This window comes from Sciurus carolinensis, chromosome 4 (assembly GCF_902686445.1).
Source record: "Sciurus carolinensis chromosome 4, mSciCar1.2, whole genome shotgun sequence".
NCBI classification, from domain to species: Eukaryota; Metazoa; Chordata; class Mammalia; order Rodentia; family Sciuridae; genus Sciurus; species Sciurus carolinensis.
The window spans coordinates 172,078,446-172,097,399 of NC_062216.1; the positions used below are offsets into that span (position 1 = coordinate 172,078,446).

Genomic DNA, 18,954 nt, shown 5'->3' on the forward strand with positions numbered 1-18,954 from the left:
TTCCTCCCTCCTCAGCCTCCCACAGACTCCCCAGGCACGCCTCTCCGGACCTGCTGCAGCCTGCCGGGCCCCGGGACCCCTCTGGGGTTATCAGCGCCCACCCTGGGGTCACTCACAGGCTCTGAGGAGATCGGGCACCAGACACCGGCTCTCAGTCCTGCCCACTGATGAGCGCAGGCCGGGGAGGCCGCGGAGCGGGCACTGGGCAGCCCTGGGTGCAGCCCTCACCCCCCAGGGCCAGGTCTGCCTGCCTCTCTCAGGGCCTCTCAGGACTCCTCCCGGGGCGCAGAGGGCTGGAGCCGCGGGTCTCGCCCTGGGCCTGGGCGCCTCTGTGGGCCTCTGCCGGTGCAGGGATCAGAGGAGCCCCACCCAGGACGGTGGCCGGTGGGCCTGGGAGTGCGAGGCTGGGTTGTGTCAGAGGCCATCACCCTGAGCAGAGGTGGTAGGAGGCTGCCCGGCCCTTCCCTGGAGCTCAGGGGGCAGAGGGCCAACGCGAGCAGAGCAGCCGCCGCCTGGCGCCCGGGAGGAGTCCTGCCCGGCTGAGCGATGGGCAGGAAGGCCGCTGACAGCCTGCACTGGCCACTGCCCAGAGAAGGAAGTGTCAGCCGCCCTCCCCCGCAGCCGCCCCGAGGACTGGGCGAGCCACAGACCTGACGATGCCCGGGGCCCGCCACCCGCAGGATGGGAGAGAGAGGCCGGTGGTGTCTACTCGGGGGAAGAAGGGACAGGGTCACCGGCCATCCGCCAGGAGAAGCCGTCCACACCCTGGGAGGAGGCGCTTCGCCCGAGATGGCACCCCGGCTTCTGGGCCTGTGAGAAGGAAAGGATGAGCTGCGGTCTGCCCGCAGGGAGGAGGGCCAGCCGGGCAGAGCGGGGCCCAGCCAGCCTCAGCCAGAGCGGGGGGACAGGTCTCCCCGCGGCAGCCGAAGGACAGGACGGGTCAGGGGCAGGGAGCCTGGGATGGGTGTCACCTGGTGCCCGCCCCTATTACCCAGAGCTGCTGGCGATGGTGGCCTTCGACTTCTGGGACCCGGGGCAGCACGTCTGTGGGTGCTATGGCGGTGGGCCATGGGTACCAGCCCAGAGAGAGCAGCTGGGACACCACGAAACGGAAGGTGCCAGAACTGACGAGAAGAGCCTGGGTGGCCGGGACAGAGGCCCGCCTGCTAGGCCAGCTGGTGTCCTGGGAGACGAGGTCCCCAGCAGGCAGGACAGAGCGACCTACGGTCAGGAGTGGGCCAAGGGACCAAGAGGCAGGACGGGGATGTGGGACCCTGCAGCCGTGGGCGAGCCGCTCGCTGGAGGGCCTGAGGGGCAGCGGGGCGGAGGGTGGTTTAGAACACAAGGGAAGGAGAGTCCCCGGCTGCAGCCGAGGCACCTGCACAGGCCGAAGGTGCGCGGTGTGCAGGGAGCGAGCGCACACCTGGCGAGATCCAGGAGGCCAACGGGGGAGAAAACCCAGGGACCCTGAGGGGAGTCCCAGCTCCCAGCCAGCCAGGAGCTGAAGGCACGGGCAGCCCTGCCCAGAGGAAGAGGTTCAAAAGCAGCCCGGGACCAGCTGACTGTCCACAGGATGAAGGGCAAACAGGGTTGCTCCAGACAAGGGCCAGCAATGGGTGTGCCCCCCACCCCAGTGCACGCGCTGCGCCAGGCTGCACACCCACCTAAGCCCCGCTGCACACCCACCTGAGCCCCGCTGCACACCCACCTGAGCCCCGCTGCACGCACACCTGAGCCCTGCTGCACGCCCACCTGAGCCCTGCTGCACGCACACCTGAGACCTGCTGCACGCCCACCTGAGCCCTGCTGCACGCCCACCTGAGCCCTGCTGCACGCACACCTGAGACCTGCTGCACACCCACCTGAGCTGTGCCGCACACCCACCTGAGCCCTGCTGCACTCACACCTGAGCCCTGCTGCACGCCTACCTGAGTCCAGCTGCTCGCACACCTGAGCCCTGCCGCACACACAGCACTCCTCGTAATTATGCAGGGGCCAAGGACAAGACATGATGGGGAAAGGGGTAGCGGGGACCATGCAGAGTGCAGCGTGCCCTTCGAGGGCCAGGCCCCACGAGTTCCCTGGGGCTGTTGGCCTGGTGGGGGAGACAGGGACAGAGGGGCAGAGGCGGGGTGCGGGGTCAGGCGAGTGGTGGCAGTGATGCGTTTGAAATCACAGTGCCACTCCGGGCGGTAAGGAGGAGGAGGGGAGGGTGCGCAGCTGGACCTGGGGTGCAGCCCAGGACACCACACAAGGCCCGCAGGACAAAGTGCAGGCGTGTTGTTTAAAGCTGTAAAAGAAGCCACGACTGAGCGCAGGCATCGACGGGGAGAGGCTGGGCCGGGCAGCTCGCTCCTGGGCTGGCACTTCTGCGATTTGCAGGTATATGAACTTCCTGAACCACAGAGGGGGTGGGGAGCAGCCGCCGTGGGGCTTCCCCCTCCAGGAGGAGCCGCCAACCGGAGGCAGGGGGCGGGAGCCAGGGGATGGCTGGCCGTGCCAGGGGCACAGAGCTTCGACCTTGGGGTGGGGGAAGTGGGCAGCGGGGAGGTGGAGTTGAGGTGGAGCCTGGGAGGAAGCAGAGGCGTCAGTTGACGATCTGGGAAGGAAAGAGGGACCAGGGCCACGTGAGGTCCAGCCAGGAGGTGAGGGAAGAGGACCCGCTCAGGTCTGGGGCTGCACCCCTCCTGAGCCGTGGCCTTCCATGGCTCCAGGTCTACGAGTCAACCACCACGATGGCCCCGGGCCACGCCCCACGCTGAGCGTGCCTGGGCTGCTCACTGCTCCTCCCAGCCAGCTTGGGTAATTGTGCAGGTGGCAGAGGGGGCTCAGGGCTCACCTGGGGCTGGGGGACAGGCTCACGGGAAGCTGGGATTGCCCCTGGCCTTCGACACCTCTGGGGCCTCTGTCAGGGGACAGGGCTGTCCCTGGGCTTCCCCGCTTGCAGGTGGCACCAGGACAGGGAGAGCGGTCAGGCCCAGCTCCTGCAGGGCTCGGGTCCCGGCACAGCTGTGTCCAGGGAGCCCAAGTCCAGTTCAATCACAGAGTCTTTAAAACATCACTGGAGACTCGCACAGGGGAGCAAGCGTCCAGTGGGCCAGCGGCCCGTCTGTGCAGGGAGGCTCTCCAGGAACCCAGGAGAGCGCGGCCCTGGACCTGCGGCCTCCGAGAGCCAGCTCGGGTTCCTGCCCGATCCCCTGTGAATGGGGATGCTTTACAGAGACGCCAGGGAACCCGCAAGTCTGTGGGAGGGTCCGGTGCGCTCTGACACCTCACCTCCTGGGTCTCGCTTCAGTTTGTGATTGTCCCACCAATCTGGTCCCCATGCCTTGGCTCTTGCCGTTCCCTGTCCCTGGAAGGCTGTTCCCAGTCACCCCGGCCAGAGGCAGCAGGTCTCAGCCTCGACGGCAGGCCCTGAGCTAGGGCGTCCCTTGCTCTCCCGTCTGTGCTGTGAGACTGTCCTTCCTTGCGCCTCTACTCTCCCCTACTCCTGGGCGGCCCACCTCCTCAGGTCAGGCCCTTCCTCTCTGAGGAGGAGAGAGCAGAGGCTTTAACCCAGAAGCCCAGCCAGGTGCTGGGCACAAGGTCGACCCCTCCTCCATGCCTCGAGGGGATCAGATGCCAACAGGAAGGCACGGGAGAGGTGTGGTCGCTGGCCAGAGCCACCCAGGCCCAAGCAGAGGTGCATCATTGCCCTGGGAACCCAGGGGCCAGGATACAGTCTCCTGTGGGAGGTGCTCGGCGCTGGGAATGCCGGGGCAGGAGCTAGACCTGACCGTGGGTGAGGGGTGAGGGGGCTGGGGCCAGCTTCTCAAGTGCCCAGAATGGACGCTCCATGACGAGTCCTGGTCACTGAGGTGGTGACAGGCAGGGGCAGGTGGAGCGTGGCCATCAGGCCTGCCCAGCAATTGCTGGCCCGGGGCTTGTGGCGCTGACTTGGCTCGCAGCAACCCCACCCTGGCAGCCATGGGTTGCAGGGCCTTGGGGGCCACCTCCTTGCGCAGCTCAGGTTTCCAGGGTGCAGAGGGGTGGGTCTCACGGTCCCCAGCTCAGGCTGCCTGCGGAGGCGGCTGTGTGCCTGAGCCCAGGCGGGGGCTCTGGAGCAGCTGGGGAGACAGGAAGGGCCCGAGGTGGGAAACCCAGCAGCTGGGAGGCCTGCGGACGCCACTGGTCTTAAACGTAGCCACGGACGCGGGAGCAGAGAGGAGGTGCACTGGTGTGGGACCCTGTCCCGGCTGTCACGCACACTTATCCAGCACTGTGGGAGGTGCGGCCAGGCTCTGCGCAGCCGTCAGCTCAAGCGCAGTCGCCTTGTGGCGTTCCACGTGCGCCACTTCTGGGGCAGAGAGAGGTGCAGCAACTCACATAAGGTCACACAGCCCAGGCTGTGCACATTCATGGCACACCCTCCTGACCGCAGGGCCACAGCCCCTGGGAGAGCCCTGGGAGCTACTGGAACCACTGTTTACCGAACCCCAGTGCCAGCCTGGGCCACGCACGCTTAGCATCATTAGGGCTTCTAGCAACGGCCCGTGACACGTGCATGGACTTCACAGTTTGCCAAGAATCTTGCCATCTCCCAGGACCTGTACCGTTACTCCTGCTTCCAGGTGAGGCCAAGGGACCTGCCCAGTCCACACAGTCACGGCCCCTGGAAGCCAGGCTGCGGACCTGTGGCTCCTGCCTGCGTGCTTGTGGACACAGGCCGGGGTTGGCGGCCCAGCCAGCAGATGCCCAAGGTCCAGTGTCCCCACCATCACAGGCGGCTTGGCACCTGCCCCTGGCCTCCCTGAGCCTTGTGTCCTCTAGGGAATTGCCGCCAGTGTCCTGGTGTCGTGCCCCCCTGAGACCCCAAGCCACGAGGACCTCCTAAGAGCGCCACGGAGGAGCCTGGGGACCAGGCGCGTGAGTTCTAGAAGTGCCTCCTGCCACCAGGGGGTGGGATTGAGGAGGTGGGGGCAGGACCTCTGCAGGGGGCAGCGGGGGGAGGGGCTCAACTCCAGGGGGCTCCCCTTGCACAAGGCGAGAGGCCACATCCTGCCCACCACTGACCGCTCACCGGCATTTTAGATGAAGAACAGGAAACACCCGATATAGCTGAGTTGCTGAAGAGGCCACTTGAGCCACTCAGGCTGAGGAGGGCGAGGAGGTCAGGAGGCAGAGACGGGGGTGCAGGGTGGGTGCGGGGCCTCTCGCAGGGAGACGGCCAGGACAGCTCCTGCCCCTGGGGACTCGGAGGCAGGACCTGGAAGACCCCAGGAATCTCCCCAAGAGACCCAGTCTGGTGGCACCTGTCATCTGTCCTGTGTCCCTGGAGAGGCCTGGGGCGCCCAGCCGGGGCTGAGCTCAGGGAGTGGGAGCTGGAAGGCAGCCCCTGGCAGGCCGACGCTCCACCAGCTGGGCCAGGGTTTGGCGGGAGCTCTGACAGCCCCTTGGGCCCGGGGTTCTCCTGGAAGAAACAGGCTGGGCGGGGGTCTGCCGACGTCTCCAGGAGGAGGTGCTGGGGGTCCTCCCAAGTGGGGAGCCAGCCCCTCCCACCTCCCCCTTCCAGGCTCAAGGTCCAGGGCTTGCCTGAGTCATTCTGAGCAAGGCCCCGAGGTCAGGCCCCCCGGGATGCCGTGAAGTGGCCTCAGGTTCCAGGGCTGGGGGGTGTCCCGGAGGGGCACGGGGAGGTGTCTGAGCCCTGGGCACCTGCTCTGCTCTGAGCACTCCCAGCTGAGAATCCCGTCTTCATTGTGACCTAGCGACGGCTGCTGCTGGCCCCCAAGGTGTGGACTGGGAACTGAGAGGGACAGCTGGCTGACCCGCGGCAGGGCAGGGTCCGCACCCGGCCGGCCTGGCTCCAGGCCCGGCTCCCCGTGCGCAGAGCGGAGCTCGGTGGGCACTGAGGCAGGAAGAGGACAGGCCTCACAACCAGAGCGGTGGGACAGTCGCTAAGACCGCTTCTCCCCAGCCGGCTTCCTTTCTGAGCTGGAGATGTCGGGCGCCTGGACCTCCGTGTGGCTGCTGCGGGGGCAGCCGGGACCTGGCGCCCTGGGTGGCCCACGTGTCCTGGCGAGGTGTGCTGGGCCTCTGTGCACAGCCTGCAGGGGAACCAGGCCCCTCATCAGGCGACACCCGAGGTCCCCGTGTCTGTCTGGACGTGTCACCATGGGGTGGGGGTCACCCTTCCCGTCCTTGCTCCCGCCCTCTCTGTGCCCCTGAGCCCTTCTCGCTGTTCCTCCTGGCACGGACCTGGCACCTGTCCCCACGTCTGCCCTCCCATCTGCTCCCTCCTCATCCTCCACAGACGCAAGGCCGAGGGGGAAGGAGGAGCAGGCTGGGTCGCTCTGGAGGGGCGCGCGAGGGGGCTCCCTCCCTTCAGCCTGCGCTCTGCCCGGCTTGAGTTCTTCAGAGACAAGGGTATTTAACCAGGAAAAATCAGCCTGTGCCCGCGGGGCTGGTGCCGGCTGGTGTTTAAACACTTCCTAGCTCGAGGCCACTGGGGCTGCAGAGTCTTCATTTTGCAAATCGCCGAGAAGCGAAGCGAGTATTCGAGAGTGACCTTTAGGCTGCCCAGCCCCCCGCTGGCTGCCGGCGCTGACTCTCCAGAGCTGTGGTGACGGAGGCCCCAGCCATGAATTATTGAAGCACAGGACACCGGTGAGTCAGGAGTGAGATCAGAGGTCCCTGGTCACTACTTCATCTGGAGCAGGAGCCAGAGGAGCGCTGGGCCCTGAGGGAGCCGCCTCGCAGGGTCCCAAGGGCACCCATGGCCTTGTCCGGGCCCAGCGAGGACGGCAGGTGGCTTAGCAGGCGCAGCAGGGCAGCCGGCGACTGAGGCACGGACCTCCTGCCTCCAGGCCTGAGCCCGGGCAGTGCCCTCTCCTCTGCTGGCTGAAGCCCCAGCCCTGGGGCTCTGCGGCCACCTCCCTGTGAAGACGCTCCTGCGCCTCTCTGGGCTCCCGCTCTCCATTCCGGGGCCTCTGTGCTGTGGGGCCAGTAGTGACCTAGGTGCTGGCGTCCTCTCTTGAGTCCACTTGGCTCTGTCTCCCTGAGAGCCATCCGTGTCCCCAGGTTAGTGCTCAAAACACCTCTACTTCCCTCCCCCACCCCCCAGAAGAAACTGGCCCAGGACTGTCCTCGGGGAGTCCCTGACCTGCAGGGGGACAGGCAGGTGAATAAATCAGAGGGAGGGAGGCCGCAGAGCATCAGGGAATGCTCAGAGGGGAGGACAGGGCCTGCCCATGCCCTGCCTCCCTCCACCCATGTCTGCTCCTCGCTGAACCCGGGGTTTGTCCCTGCAGGCGGATGGGACAATGGCCAAGGGATGTGAGCAGACAGACCCAGCCAGCTCACAGGACTTGCTTTGGCCTTCTCTCCCCTGCTGCTGTCTACAGAGGACAGGCCCCATCCTGGTCCACAGCCTGGAGCCTAGGGCAGCGGCAGCAGCTGAGCCCAGCCAAACCACAGCCAAACCCAGCCTAACCACAGCCAAACCACAGCCAAACCCAGCCAAACCACAGCCAAACCACAGTCAAACCACAGCCAAACCCAGCCAAACCACAGCCTAACCACAGCCAAACCACAGCCTAACCACAGCCAAACCACAGCCAAACCCAGTCAAACCACAGCCAAACCACAGCCTAACCACAGCCAAACCCAGCCAAACCACAGCCTAACCACAGCCAAACCACAGCCAAACCACAGCCAAACCACAGCCAAACCACAGCCAAACCCAGCCAAACCACAGCCAAACCACAGCCAAACCCAGCCAAACCACAGCCAAACCACAGCCAAACCACAGCCTAACCACAGCCAAACCACAGCCAAACCACAGCCTAACCACAGCCAAACCACAGCCAAACCACAGCCAAACCACAGCCAAACCACAGCCAAACCCAGCCAAACCACAGCCAAACCACAGCCAAACCCAGCCAAACCCAGGTAAAGAGTGAGAAACACCCGTTTGCTGCTGTGAGCGGCTGAGGTGCAGGGGATGCTTATCACACGGCACTGTCTCTGCAAGAGCCGCCGGGAGGCAGGCTCCCCTCAACAGGAGGTTGATCTGGTGACGTGGTGAGTGGTAAAGCTCCTAAGGGCTCCCCTGGGGCAGACTTCACCCTCAGCATCCACAGCTGGCACCCACCCGGCAGGACACAGCACCAACCTGACGGGAGCTCAGTGGCCCTGCATCCGGACGCCTCCCTAGGGGCTGCGCACACCGCAGGCGGGCCGGGGTTCTGCACTCTTCTGGACAGGGTGTCCGTATCTATGCTTTTGCTCAGTGTCCTGTCTTTACGGATGGTTAGATGTGCAAAGCTTCACGCGCCCAGCCTGGCTCTTGATCAGCACTTGATAAATCTATTGCTATTTCAGGAACCAGCCTTGATTCCCAGGCCTCTGGGTCCCGAGGCCTCTCCGTCAGGCTAGGGAAACAGCCACCACTTCCGACTCCCTCAGCCTTCCTGGTGGCTGCAGGGCCTGTGCCAGGCTGGGGACTCAGAATCTGTGGGGGCCTCTCGGGAGCAGACTTCCAAGGCACCCAGGGAAGAGGCGGTGTCCACGTGCCCACATTAGGTGGAAACCAAATTAGCCAGAGCAGAATGGTGTCCCCAGGTGAAGCCAGCACCTAATGGCTGATGGCCGTGGCCATCTGTGGTCTGTGCTTGGCCCTGGCTGCACCACTGCAAGCTGTCCCCATTGTGAGAGGTGACCCCAGTGCTGTGGACCAAAAGCTCTCTGCCTTGGTTTCAGCCAGGGTCAGAGGCTGCTTCCACGGACATAGCCTCACTGTCCTACCCAGATGGGGCGGTGGTTACAGCAGGCTCTCCGACCGTGAGTGAGTGCGTGCGTGTGTGCATGTGTGTGTGTGTGTGTGTCTGTGTGTGTGTGTCCAACAGCATTGCTGCCCCAAGGGCACCAGGCTCCCAGGCTCCATGCTGGGACGTACTGGACCTGGAGGCTCCCAGGGTAATCAGAAGACCAGACTTTGATGGACAGTGTCCCCTGCCCCAAATGCCACCCTGTGCTGTGTCCCACTCCCTCTGTGTGAGGTCTTACTCCTCCAGCAGCCCTTGGGCGAGGAAGGGAGCCTCAGCCCACTCTACAGACGAGGAGACCGAAGCCTAGAGGCCACGAGCTTTGCTCAGGCCGTGCTGCTGGGCCTGCAGCCTTGGGAGGAGCCCAGGTGGAACTTCACGCAGGTTATACACAAAGGCTGTAGTTGTGCTGGACCAGGAGAGGGCTGGGAGGGGACGCTTGGGGGGGGGGTCTCAAGGACACATGGCAGGAAAGCAGGGAGCGGGAACCAGCCTGCGGATGTGACTTAGAGTGGACGGCAGGCGGCAGGTGTGGCTCCAGCTCAGGGGCCTTGGCTGCTCTTTGCAGGAACCACGTGCACAGTCCCGGCCCCTTGTGGCTGCCCCGAGTTCCTTGAGTGGCCACTGCGAGTGCTTTCCTCCCAGGCCCGCGCTCCCTCCTGCAGCCACACTCCTGGACCAAATGTCCTGCGGCAGCCCAGGCGCCTACTGCTCTGACCTGGCCAGCCTCTGCGCACAGCGGGACCAGGATCCAGCCCAGCCTGAGGCCGGGACAAAGCCCTCACGCCTCGTCCCAGTCCCCGTCCCACTCCCCACACAGCCCCTCCGCCGTGAGCCAGGGAAAGGCTCTTCCCAATCCCCCAGGCCTACAGCACCTGTCCCCTCTGATGAAGGGGGACATTCTTCAGTCCCTTAGCTCTGATCTCTGATCGCTTGGCCCTCAGGTGAGGATGAGCCCAGGGATCCGGCACAGAAAGCCCCAGAAGCCGAGTCAGACCTGCCGTCTCCCCTGAGTTCCAGGGCACAGGTGCCCCCAGCTCCGGCAGCCCGCTCACACCAGCTTGGCCCTGTGCCTGAAGCCACCCGATAGAAACCGGCTCCTCTTTGTAAACCTCAAGCTGATAGGAATTCGAGACTCGGAGACCCTGGTGGGACTCTGTGCCCACCCGCCTGGGGAGTCTCCCTCCACCTGTCCTGGGGAGGCCCCAGCCCCCTACCCGCAGGGCAGGACGGCTCTGGGTCTTTCCCTCCCCCACCGCACCCCAAGAGCAGGAAGGGGAGGCCCTTCTCCTCCCAAAGGCTCCAGGCTCCTCTCGACCCAGCATATGCCGCTGCTGAAACTTTCCCACCTGGCTCCCGAGACCCTGTAACGCGGGGCCGGCAACCAGGAAGCCGCAGACTCTGACATTTTGGTGGTAGATAAGATTACTGAAAGACAGAAAGGGCACGCTGTCCCCACCAAACTGGGGTACGGAGAGAGAGGCGGTAAGAGGCACCTTGACCCGGTTCCCAAGCAGCTGGAAGCCCAAACCAGGATCCCGGGCGTCCAGGGAGGATGCGAGAAACCACAGAAAGTCGCTCCTGCCTCCCCCAGAGCCCCTTCCCCACCCCCAGGCCACAGCTGCCCTCACCCCGAGGGAGAGGTCCCTTACCTGTGGGGGAGGCTGGTCACTGTCCAGCAGCAGGGCAAGTGGCCCCAGGGAGCTGCTCCGGGTGTCCCGGGCCCCTGCTCGGGAGCAGCCCCCGGCCTCGCTCCGCACAGCGTGTCCCAGGCTGGAGCCCGTATGCGCGTGAGCCCGCGGGGATGGGGTGCCTCCGAGAGCCAGGGTCAAATATTCCTGGCTGCCACCTGCCACCCTCCCATCCCAGGGGCCAGCTGCCTGGGAGGGGCCGCAGCGGCCCCGGAGTGTCGGCAGCAGCCCAGGCTCTCGGCTCCCGCGACTCTCGGGCTGAGGCGAGCAGTTTATTTTTAGAGCCCGGCCCTTCCCCAGACGCCAGGATCCCAGCTGAGATTTCCAGCGGCTCAAACTAGCCCATTGCTGGGCTGAGCTGTCGCTTACCGGGAACGTTCTGGAAGAGGGAAAATGGGGTCCTACAGGGACATGGTCCCCAGAGTTACCTGGGAAATGCAGGGTCTGACCGGGGTCTCCAAGACCCCTCTGGTGAGGACAGGCCTATGGCAGCAGCCAGGCCTGGGATGAGCCGGGAGGAGTGATCCCTTCTTTGGCTTGCCGCGGTTTCCTCGTCTGGAAGACAAAGGACAGAAGGGCCACCTGTCCAGAGCAGGGCTGGGACCAGAAACTGAGCTGGAGCGGAAAGCAGGGGCCACTGTCCACTCTGTTCCCTGCAGCCTGGAGCACGGTCCCCACTCCACGTCCACTCTGCAGAAGGCTCTTGACAAACGCTCAGCCAGGCAGGAGACCGATGCTTGGATTCTTCCTACCCCCACATCCTGCCTGGGAGACAGAGTCCTCTCTTTCCGCCGTTGGCATTGCTCACAGACCCAACACCACAGCTTCGCTGACCCCGCTTGTCCCCTGCTGGCTCCCCTGGGCTGGCCCCCCTGGGGCCGGGCCCTCTGCCGACCCCTCTGCCTTTCCGAGGACTCTCTGGTGCACCAGGGGCTGCACCCTGGCTCAGGCCGACCCTTCCTGGAGGCCCACATTTCTCTCAAGTCCTCTGGGTCTGGCTTTCCCTGCCCAGGACACCAAGTAGTGACCCCTCTCTCACTGCCAGTCTAGGGCTGGCTGTAGGACCAGGGAAGGCTCCAGGTGCGTGGCCAGCCACCAGTGCTGCTGCTGGCTTTGACTCAGCTTGTGGGAAAGAGGTTTATGGTGCCTTGGTGAGCAGGGCAGCTTCGGCCTGGGGCTCTGGCCTCAGCGTGGAAGCCTGTGGTCCCGGTTGCTCCCAGTGGGAACCTGGACCCAGGGGTGAAGGCCAGGCTCTCCCCCGCCCACTGCCCCTGCTGGCAGGTGCTCACCCCAGAGCCGGGGAGCTCATGTTCCTCCCTGCTCCGCCTGGCACGAAGCCACAGAGCCTCCCAGGCCAACCCTCCTCCTCAGCACCGTGGGGCAGGCCGGCCAGGAGGGCTGGGTCCCGGGGACTCTGCCGCCTCCGCCTCCTGGGGATGGAGGTAACTGCCGGGAGCTTGTGGTGCAGCTGCCATCATGGAGGCAGTGGGCTTCTCCCCTCCACTGGGTCTCCTCTGACCTCTGGGTGCTGCCCGGGAGCCAGGGAGCCCTCAGCCCTCAGCCCTCCGCGGGACGGCTCACCCCAGGCCGGTCACAGGCCAGCTGGGCTCCCCGTTTGGCCAGGCAGACGTGCACCCTCGCCTCACTCTGGAGAAGCCGGGGCCCCGCCCTCCTCAGCTCAGCCTCCTGCTCTCTCCACCCCGGCGCCAGGGCTCTGGGCCAGGGGAACACATGCCCCGTGCCTGGCTCGCACCACGGCCACCAGGCTGGGGCGGAAACCCCGGGCGGGACCAAGTGCACTGGGCTCCAAAGGCCGGCGGCTCCTGCTGGCTGGTCAGAGGACCCGGCCTCCCAGGGAAGGGCTGGGGGTGGCCGCCTTGGCGGGAAGTCACACCACGCAGCCATTCGAACTGCTTCCTGAAGAATATTTAGTAGCCTGGGAAGTGATGCCGGGTGGGCCAAGTGGATCACAGACTGCGAATGCCGAAGGGTCCCAGTTTCGCCTGGGGCGTAGATTTACAGTTGGATGCAGGAAGAGACCGTGGCTGAGCCTGAGGAGAGGGGACCGTCCTCCCAACTCACTCAGCACTCCGGCCACTTCCCACCAGGGGTGTGGGCCTGCGTGGGCCTCAGGTCCCTCAGAGAACAGCAGAGGGCTGACCCGGGCATCAAGTGGGCCATGGGTGGCAGGCTGAGGCTCTTCCCCGGTGGGCTTGAGGCCCCTCCTTCCCGGCCAGCGATCATCTCATTTTCCGTGTGTGGAGTGGCTTCTTTGCAGGGCAGCTTCTAAGGTTCCCTCTTGGGTTTGGTCCCCAGCAGCGTGGTGACCGTGTGCCAGGGCGCTTCAGCTCCCAGAGCCACGCAGGCGTGGACCTCCAGCCGTGCCTCCCCAGAGGTGCCTGTCCCCAGTCTGCCCCCACGACTCCAGGTCTCGACTCAGCAGACGACTGGGACACGGTCCCACAGATTTCTGCTTGCACTTTAAAATAATGTTCCAAGATTTGATCATTTTAGGTTCGTAGAACTCCCCCCAAGACAGTGCAGTGTTCCCGTGTGCCTGATGCCTGCCATCCCGTGCCCTGTCCTTGCCGTCACCCTTCACTGGGGGACACAGGCACCCGGTTGACCAGACCTTCCTGCAGGTCTCTTCGTGTCCCTTTGTGTCCCAGGCTCCCTCCAGGATCCCCTCTAAAGTGTCGTCATGCTTCTTGTGTTTTCCAGGTTGTGAACGTTCTAGACTTTCCTTGGCTTTGATGGCTTGAGAGTTTTCAGGATCTGCCCAGATGTTTTCCCAAATGCTCTCTACTTGGCATTGTTTAAGGGGTTTCCCACGGTTCGGCCGGGGTAAACCAGAGGAGGACTGCAGAGGAGGAGCACCCTCCTGGTCCCACCCGCCCTGGGCGCAGGCTCGGTGTGACTCACCACGGTCGACCTTGACAGTGTGACCAAGGTGGTCTTCACATCGCAAGATACACACGAGAAGTCTTGAATTTTGGATTTTCTGCCATGTCTTTGTTTATCCAATCAGTTATTTGTATCAGCCTGGACTCGAGTGTATTTATGCTTGGGTTATGATGGAATCTCAACGCACTTTGTTTTGTTGTTCATCTCGGCCAGCCCTGGCTGCTGGCTTCCATGTCCCGGAACCTCTCCTGCTTCCCAGCACCGGGAGATGCTGGGGCTCATCCTGTGGATTCCCCGCCCCAATCCTGGAATCAGCGTCTCTCCCAGGAGCCCTGAGACTGTTTCAGGAACTCGAATTCAGGTGCTCAGTACACAGAGCTCTGCAGTGGGTCCCGGACCTCGCTGTCTTGGGGGCCCACGGCAGGGAGACCCTCGTGTGTGCAATGCCCACTGAGCCTGCACTGTCCCTACTCAACTTCACCCCCAAACAAGCCCCTGCCAACCACCGTCTGTGCGGTTTCTGCGGATTTGCCCCTCCCAGAAGGTCAGAGTGGACCGGGGAGTAGGGGGCTTTTCCAGGTGGGCTCCTCTCGCTCAGCGGTGTGCGTGGAAGACCCGCCATGCCTACCCATGAGGCCACAGTGCCTTCTCTGTTCTACCAGTGATGCTGCGTGGGGGCGGCAGCGTGGATGGTCGCCTGCTGTCTCCTGCTGCCGGCAGCCGAGGGTCACGGTGCTACAAACGCTGCCACGCAGGCTTCGGTGGATGCCATGTCCAGGCCAGCTGGCGAGTCCCTGGGGGAGCAGGTGCTGAACGTGTCTCCAGAGACCACGTTCGGCTTTGCGGGTGCGGCCAAGCTGCCTTCCACAGTGGCGGCGTTTCCCTCCCGGCCAGCAGAAGTGCGGCCCCCGCTGGCTCGCACCTCGCCCGGCCAGGTGCTGCATTCAAGCAAACTCACCGCCCGGCCCAAGATCACGTGACTGTCCTGTTTTCTTCAAGAAGTCTCCACTGGTCTCTTTCTTGTTAGGGTGCGTGATATCCATGGAGCCGATCGTCCCCGTGGGAGTCGGACCTCAGCTGTCCTGTCCCACAGGCTCACGGTGCCCAGGGAGCTGCTGTGAGGCCCACGTTGCAGACTCTCCTCTCTCCACCCTTTCACTTTCTCTCTCCCATTTCAAATGTCTGTAATTGTTATTGATTTGGTTTTAAGATCCTGGCCTTTTTATTCCCTGTCGTTTCTAATGCGTCTTGATGTCACCCGGTGACTTTTTACTACGGTCCCATCCTTAGTTCTCGAATGTGGTCTGTTTCATGCAGTTTTCGTCTTTCTTCTGGGATTTCCTCCTTGTTCCCTCATCAGTACAATGCCCTCTCTCTCTCTCTCTCTCTCTCTCTCTCTCTCTCTCTTTCTCTTCTTTTTTGGTACTGGGATTGAATCCAGGGGCGCTTAACCACTAAGCTGCATCCCCAGCCCTTTTTATTTTTAATTTTGAGACAGGGTCTCACTAAGTTGCCTAGGGCCTCACTAAGTTGCTGAGGCTGGCTTTGAACTTGCGATCCTCCTGCCTCAGCCTCCCGAGTCCCTGGGATCGCAGGCGTGACCACTGTGCTTAGTTTCCTTTCATCCTTTGGTCCCTTCACTGTGGCTACTCTAAAGGACCACAGGCCTGCCCTGCCCAGGGCCTGCCAGGAGCTGCCTTTGATTTTGTCCTCGTGGCTGGGGGCAGGTCCAGTGCCTTGGCCTGGCCAAACTCTGAAGCCCAAGCGCTTCCTTCCCCTCCCTTAACCTTTCCCTGGCCTCCGGCTCCGCTCGGAACTGCGCTCACACTTCCGTTTCCCTCCACCAGGCTCCTCCAGTCGGTCCTTCGGGCTCCTTCCTGCCAGAACGTTCCCCCCGCACATCTCCGTCCGGCTGGGTCAGGTCCTACCTCTTACTCAGGCCTCAGCCCCAGGCCCCCACCTCTTCCGGGAGCAGCCCCTGCCCAGGTGCTTGCTGAAGTCATTTGCTGCTCCTCCGCTTGACTCCCCACGGGAAGAGCTCCCGGCCACACGAGCAGGCCTGCCTTCCTGCCTCAGTCCCCGGCCTAGCCCAGGCCTGGCTCGCACCTGGCTCCTGGTAAGTGCAGCCGCGTGCCCCAGAATGACGGTCCGGCCAATGACCTGCGCAACGGTGTTGCTATCAGTCCGCGACGGAGCCCAGCGACTACTGACACCTGGCCACGCGCAGCCACCAGCAACTCAGGGCAAGACGCGGCCCCCCGCCGGTAGGGGGGCCGGGTCAACAGACCTGTCTGCTGCGGGTCCTGGGCAGGCGCAGCCTGTGTGCCACGTGCAGCGACTTGTGCCCCCCAGGGGACAGCGGTAACGAGGGGCTGTCACTGGCTGGCTACTCACGGCACACTCGGTCCTTCCCCTGCTTGCTGTGGAGCCTGCACCTGTGAGTGCGGGCGAGTTGGGCGGGCCGCAGCTATCTCCTCTGGCCTGTCCTCGGGGTCAGGAGGCCTCGTGGAGCCACTGACCACCCCCACCTGGGCGGGTGCCACGCTCCAGGTGTCCACACAACACGAAATCTCCTCGAGCACCCAGAACGTGACCCCTCCGTGGGGCAGCATGTGTCCTTGGGGCTCCCTAGGCACCTGGTGACACCCCATTTGCCTTGAGGGCTGCTCGGGACCCGCTCTGCGCCCTGCGGCATGGCCTCCCTCCATGCGCAGCCCATCACCTTCCCGGTCTCTATCAAAAGCCTCAGCCCTGTGCCACCACCTGAGCCCAGGTCAGAGGCCAAGCAGCAGGTGGTCCCGGCAGCGGGGCCTGGAGCCCAGGAAGACCGAGAGCAGGCAGCCGGGTCCGGGGACTCAGATCCAGAGGGGAACCAGGTCAAGGGACTGCAGCCAAGATGGGCGGTGAGTCCCTGCTCTTCAGAGCCCGCAGGCTGGAGACGGGAGGACGGTGGGCACCGGGCAGGTGGCCCAGCACCAGTGGGAGGCGGGTACATGCTCAGTGCCCCCCCCGCCCATGGTGGCTGTTGACTCCCGCTGGACAGGGAAGCACTGGCTGATGCTGGTGCCTGCCCCCACCCTGACCCGGCACCCCATGGTCACCGGGGGCAGCCTGGCATCTGCATCTTCAAGAGCAGCCCAGGGCGTCCTAGGGTGCTCCCAGGGTTGAGAAGCCGAGTGAGCCTTGGAGCCTAGAGAAATGGCCCACGGGCCCTGCTCTGCAGGATGGTCTCTTCTGCCTGCTGGCCCTGGGTCCCTGGAGATGCTGTGATTTGTGGCTGGCAGAGGTGTTCCTTCTTGCAGGCTTAATTAACTGTTCATGAATTCTAAGTGGAAAGTGATGGCTTTCTTCCGACTGACAGTTCTGCCCAGAATTGCTATTTGTTTTCCTCGGTTCCTAGAGACACCAGGAAATAAATCTCACACGCTGTTAAGCCCAATCTTAGTCAAGGACCCTCTCGATCCAGAAGAACTGGAGACTGGGTTAGTCCTCCACTGTCCTCTTCTCTCCTCTGCTATGAGCCCTCCAAGGGAGGGAGGTACCCAGGACCAGCCCACAGAGCCCTGGAAACAGCCCATCCTCCAAAAACATGCCTGCTCTTCTGAGAGACAAAATGTTTCTCCTGAAAGCCATTGTCTAGAATGTTCTAGGGAGCCACTTGCTGCTGCGATGACCACCCCAGATCCTTTGTCTGCAAGGAGTGAGAGGTGTCGGATGGCACAGAGAGTGGAGGAGTGGGTACCAGTTGGACCTGGTTTCAAATCCCACTTCTTCAGAAAGCCACGTTCTCTCTGTGCTTGATTCCTCCTGAGGGTGAGGATGAGGCTGGTGATGATGATGGTGATGGTGGTGACAATGGTAGTGACGATGGTGGTCTTGATGATGGTGATTATAATGGAGATGGTGATGACTGTGATGGTGATGGTGGTGGTGGTGGTGGTGATGGTGATTATGATGGTGATTGACCACCATCCTCACTTCCTCCCAACCTCTTGGCTAAGTTGGCAAAGACTCAGATTTGGAGGAGCGAAGGTAATGTTGGTGATGATGGTGGTGGTTATGGTGATGCTGATGCTGATGGTAATAGTGATGGTGGTGGTGATGGTGGTTACAGTGATGCTGATGCTGATGGTAATAGTGATGGTGGTTGTGGTGATGGTGATGATGATGGTGATGATGGTGGTGGTTATGGTGATGCTGATGCTGATGGTAATAGTGATGGTGGTGGTGATGGTGGTTACAGTGATGCTGATGCTGATGGTAATAGTGATGGTGGTTGTGGTTATGATGATGGTGGTGATGGTGGTGATGATGAGGGTGGAGGCAATGGTGGTAACGGTGGTGTTGATGGTGGTGTTGGGGGTGATGCTCGTCTCCTGGTGCACAGTGGGAAGTACATGAGAAGAGTCGTGTGACAGCACTAACCCACAGCTGCACAGATGCTAACAAGCAGCACTGTGACTAAGCAGTTCCCATAGTCATCTGAAGGTGACCAGGAGCTCTCAGCCACCTTAGATAAGTGGACAGCTCCCCAGGGATGACAAGGGGCTCCGTGCCTGCAGTGGGCGACTCTGAGTGTGAGCCGGGCTCTTCCCCACAATGCCGTGCCCTCTGCCCACGGTGTTCTCGTTCGCAGCCGGGAACTTGAGCTCATTGTAGAGGAGAAGCCCGGGCTCACCATGGTGCACAGTGTAAGCCGTGGACAATGCCCACCCTCCCTGAGGACTCGAGAAGCTCGGGCTGCGGACCATTCCCGGGGCCTGACCACCGGGCGCCCTCCGTCCTCACCTCCTCCCGGCGTCCTGGTTCAGCTGGCGAAGACTGGGCTTGTGAGGGGCAGGGCACGCGCGTGTACTGGGGGAACATTGGACTTTCCTTGGCTGTGTCGCGGGTACAGCTGGCTGTCCTTTCATATCAAACGGAGTCCCAGCGTGTCCCTAGTTCAGGCCTCCAGAGCCGCAGGCGCTTCTCACCTCGCCTCTGCGGTGCCCGTGGAGGCTTTGCCAGCCAGCTTTCCCACTGAGCCGCGACCGAGCCTCAGGAGCTTCCCTGCACAGTCCCCCGCGGCCTCTGCTCAGACGGAAGCCGTCTGCCAGCCCTGCCCTACCCAAGCCTGAACGGACCCAAGAGGCCCTAGTTACGGGGGGAGCGGCCTGCAGCTGGACACAGGGAGCCCCACAGCAGGTCAGGACAGCTCCGTGCACAGCCGTTGGCCAAGGGACCCGGGGCCTCATTCCCCTGCTGCCTCCTCCAGTCCGCTTCAGGTCTCTGTTCCCTGCCCCACAGTCGCAGCCCCTCCAGGGATCAAGCAGCAGAGGGACAGATGGCCAGGATCGGTCCCCACTCTGCCACCAGGCCGCCGCTCTCTTCATCCTCCAGGCCTCAGCCGTCTCGCCTGCACGGTGGCGGTGACTAGGCTGCGGGTCAGCCAGGCCGTGTTTGGTGGGTGCGAACAGCGTGGCGTCCGCTGGCCGTGGTGTTTTTATCTCTTACTGGTGCCCAGCACACGGGCATCCCACAACTGTGCACCTTCATGTGCTGGATGTAGAATGGCGTCT

At 63.3% G+C, this 18,954-nt stretch overlaps 1 protein-coding gene across 1 annotated transcript in view; it reads right to left on the bottom strand.

Annotated features, from left to right (window-relative positions):
• Positions 1 to 10,725, bottom strand: part of Shisal1 (shisa like 1) — a 109,372-nt gene extending 98,647 nt beyond the window's left edge. The window contains exon 1 of the mRNA XM_047551210.1: positions 10,454 to 10,725. The gene's annotated coding sequence lies outside the window, so the exon portion shown is untranslated. The remainder of the gene's footprint in view (positions 1 to 10,453) is intronic.
• Positions 10,726 to 18,954: the final 8,229 nt, after the last annotated feature.